At 36.8% G+C, this 4,608-nt stretch overlaps 1 non-coding gene across 1 annotated transcript; it reads left to right on the plus strand.

Annotated features, from left to right (window-relative positions):
* The first annotated feature begins 687 nt into the window (after nt 1-687).
* LOC122660652 lies at nt 688-794 on the plus strand. The gene has a single exon (XR_006332758.1). It is a non-coding gene; the product is annotated as a small nucleolar RNA R71 (small nucleolar RNA).
* The last annotated feature ends 3,814 nt before the right edge of the window (nt 795-4,608 follow it).

Here is a 4,608-nt window from a genome sequence, read left to right on the forward strand (position 1 = left end):
TCCATCTCATTCATTCTTGTTGCTTCTCCTGTATTGATAAATCTTGGGGGTGGCTGATAGGGTGCAAGGGGAGGAGGCCTAGCAGAATTAATAGAAGATCCTAAATGAGGACGAGGGGGGAAGGGGTGAGGAGACATACCTTGGCTCTGTGGTGCAAAGTTGGGCCTTTGGAGGCCAACCTGGTCTTGATTGTGAAAGTTGGATGGGCTTGCTTGGTTCCCTTGATTCCAGGAGAAATTAGGGTGATTTCTCTATCCTGGGTTGTAAGTGTTACTATATGGATTATTTTGGATGAGGGCACTTACATTTTTAGTGTTGGAATTACCCACAAAGGTGTTGGGGCATTCCTCCAAAAGATGTCCAGGGTTGTGGCACCAACTGCATATTGACACATGGTTGACCTGGTTAATAAGCTCTTTAAGGACAATGGACTCTAACCTTTTGATGAGGCTATCCAGTTTGGCTTCCTTGACTGGTACACCATCAATGATGTGATCCTTAGTGGTCCTTTTAGCCTCTTGGGAGGATTCCCACTCCCTAGTCTTATCAGCCAAGTTGATCAAGAATGTCCAAGCATCATTCTCATCAAAAAAAGAGGTGAAGCCTGCAGGACACATAGATTCTAAAAGCTGCTTGGTCTGAAAGTCTATGCCCTCATAAATAATTTGGTAGATTTATCACAAGTCAATACCATGGTGAGGGCATTCTAACAGGAGGTCCTTGAATCTCTCCATGAATCTAGAGAAGGACTCATGTGGTTTCTGCCTGAATTAGAGTATGTCACTCTTGAGTTTATTGGTCTTGTGAAGAGGAAATTTTTTTTTCAAGAAGACAATGGTAAACTGATCCCATGTAGTAATGGAATTAGTCGACAGTCCATAAACCCACTTCATAGCTTGGTCCTTCAGGGTAAAGGGTATAAACCGAAGCCTAACTACATCATCAGTTAAATTTTGAACCTTAATTAGAACACAGACCTCCTCAAATTCCCTAAGGAAGAGATATGCATCTTCATTGGCCATCCCATGGAAATGGGGTAGCATGCTAATGAAGTTGATCTTGAGTTTATAATTGTTCCCTGTAATAGTAGGCAGACTAATGCTAGAAGGTTGTGCAGCCTTGGTAGGGAAAAACCTATCCTTAAGAGTCTTGGGTTCACCCATGGTCAAAGGTGGGGTCAAAAGTGGTGGAGAAGATGGTAGTCTAATAAGACGGTTAGATGAATCATGGGTCCACGATTGAGCCACCTAAACAGATATGAAGTCTCCTTTAGAAAAATTAAATAAAAAACTAGAAAAAATAAAAAACAAGAGGGAGTCCAAAGTAGATAGTGCATCTGTCCCTCAAGAATCGAAACAGTGGTTCCAAAGCTGTAAGGTTACCATATAGGTTGACAGCAAGGGGACCCGTATAGTCTTCAAGAGCCACCTACAGGCAATTCCGATTGGATTCTAATGTAGAGTGGAGGACTACTATACGTTTCTGTTTCCAAGGCACTCACTATGTCGCTTTCCTATTATCAAAGTTGGTCACCTCCAAAGATAAGTCATATGCCATTCCACCCAACCAAGTCAAGATGCAGCGTCATAGGTAACTTAATCCTATAAGGGACACCAAAAGAGGTTGAGTTTGAGCATAAGGACTTTAGATTGGGCGCACAGTCTTTGAAATAGAAGAGAAACAAGATGAGGTTTTCAAAAACTGAAATATATATATATTTTTTTAGAAGAAAAGGAAAAGAGAATAAAAACTAAGCACTCCGAATTACTTAAAAATCATAAAAATAAAGTGGACAATAATATCCCGGGTGCCAAAAACTTGTTTGCAAGAAATAATAACCTCAAGCGTACGAGTCAATCGTAGCTACGGGTCGAACTCAAGGAGATGTATGCCACTCTATTTTACTCACTTAAAAGTAATGCAAAGTGAACCAAATTAATTAAATTGTTGAATTAAACTAACGACAATTAAACTAACGGATCCTAACTCACAAGCATCTACGGCCTAACACACATCCATCTAACCTATTATGCATCTAACGCGGATTGACGAAATTGGAGGAATTATATTACCACAATCACATAATCAAAAACTAAAAATCAAAGAAATAGAACTAACTAATTGAAGCTTGAACCGGATTGGCGTTGATATCACACTTGAAATGGGGTTGCCAAATCTGAAAAAAATAAAACAAAAGTAATTAAATTAAAATCCTACCACAATGCATGATAATAATAGTGAATAAAAAATAAAAATCCTAAAAGCATGATTGAATTAGAGAGATAGAGAATGAGAATAAAAATAAAAATAATGGAGAATGAAAATTCCTAATAGAATGGAGGGATTAATGGAGATGAGAATACTAATAAAATAAAACTACTAGAAGAAAAAAAAGAGTAGAGAATAAGAAGAAGAAATTAGAAACTAGAAGAATTAAGAGGTTAAGAAGAAAAAGAAGAACACAAAAATAAAAATAAGAAATTGATACTCCCTTCTACCAAAGTTGAATTGCATGAACTAATTAATCTTTGTATGAATGTAATTTGATGAAGCTTGAGACTTGAATAATCCTACCATGGCCTCCTCTTCCAAATCTTCTAAATCTTCTCACTAGAATTTAGAAGCCTAGACTAGAAAGTTTGAAACTAAACTAGAATTATTACAATCATATTGAAGACATAAAATTAAAGCATGAATCAAAAGCATTACAACCATGGAATTGAAAGCATGAAATCAAACTAGAACTTAGAAAGCCAAAAACTAGAAGAAGAAAAGAAGAAATTTCACTAATAATTTGAACAATATTACAAAGGAGAGGGTAGGGGTATTTATAGGGGGAAGAGAGGAGAAGAGAGAAGAAGGAAATGGTAGGAGAAATATTCCCAAAGAAAAGAGAATATTCTCTTCTCCTTCCTCCTTTACAATGCCTTGAATCCTAAGAAAAAGGAAAAAAATAAAAATTAAGAGAGATAAAAATCCTAGCTACATAAACCTTCTATTTATCAAAAAATAACTTTCTAATTCTAACTTGTGCTTCCTTTTCCTTATAGGTGTCTTCTCCAAGAAATGAGATCAATGCATCTTTGACTTTTCAACCTTCCATGGATGAGAGAATATTTTTCAAAAGAAATCTATCTAAAGTAGAATTCAAAAAATGCCCTTGAAAGTTGGAGGAGAGAGAGTGTGATGAGGATGACTAGATTCCACTCACAATTAATGAAATGTCAAATCTGTCCTTCTAAAACGTGGAGTATGCCTAAGAAAAAGAAAAAGAAAAATAAAACTAAGAGAGATAAAATCCTAGCTACATAAACCTTCTATTTATCAAAAGTAACTTTCTAATCTAACTTGCTTCCTTTTCCTGTAGGTGTCTTCTCAAGCAATGAGATCAATGCATCTTTGACTTTTCAACCTTCCATGGATGAGAGAATATTTTCAAAGAAATCTATCTAAAGTAGAATTCAAAAAATGCCCTTGGAAAGTTGGAGGAGAGAGAGTGTGATGAGGATGACTAGGATTCCACTCACAATTAATGAAATGTCAAATCTGTCCTTCTAAAAACGTGGAGTATGGGATGCTTATATAGGCCTCACTGTTATATTCCTTACGAAAAATCACTCAAAATAGACTTAAATTTTGTCCAATTTGGAGTTCGGGAGCCCAACATATGTCAAGTTGAAGTTGGACTGCTCCAGAGCCTTCCAAATGGAATCTTTTGGCTAACACAAAAGATAACTTCTACGAATTGCACTAAAGCCCCTTGAATCCGAACTTTCGCTTTACTTTGTCCCCGGCCAATTTTTGATAATTATAAACAAACCCCTATAGACCATTTTCGCACGTCGTTACAAAAATGACCGTAACTTCTTCGTTTCAACTCAGAATCAAGTGTTGTTTGAACTGTTGCGAAGTTGACTCGATAGACTACGCATCCATACTACTAATACCTCAAAATTATTCTAAAGGGCCCACTTTAATCACATTCATATTTGACTAATTGGCGTGATTCTTTCAGTGCTCAATCCAAACTTGATTTTCTCGACTCCTGGGCGCTTTCGGCTACTGCCAAACACCACGAAATAGCTTAAAAATGGATCCTTAGCATCATTTGCTCCATTTTCATAAAAATTCACCTAAAACCTGAAAACACAAACAAAAACCTCGAGTAGTTCCGTTCCAAGTATAAAAATGCATGCTTTATGGCCCTAAGATTTCACACATAAATGTGCTCATCAGGAATGGGCATGACACTCAGGTGGCCACAAGTATTGGAAGTCTATGTGACAGAAAAAATAGTCTACTTTACCAACATGTATGTGATGAACTCTGATAGGCTAATTTATGTACATAAGAGTTGGGTTGTTCCAATCACACATCACAGCTAGAGAGAAGCTTCAGGTGTGGGTAACCGTTGTGTTTAGACCCGCCCCTTCTATCAACTGTAATTAATCATGCTTATTATTGTTTGTACATTGTGTAGATTTGCAACAATGTCTTCCCAAATCAACTATGCTAACTTTATTAAAGACTATATATTGACCGGCACAAACTATGTTGATTAGAGGAGGAATATTAAGTTGTTTCTATCCGCAGAAGGTCTGATGTCTC

Source organism: Telopea speciosissima, chromosome 4, assembly GCF_018873765.1.
Source record: "Telopea speciosissima isolate NSW1024214 ecotype Mountain lineage chromosome 4, Tspe_v1, whole genome shotgun sequence".
NCBI classification, from domain to species: Eukaryota; Viridiplantae; Streptophyta; class Magnoliopsida; order Proteales; family Proteaceae; genus Telopea; species Telopea speciosissima.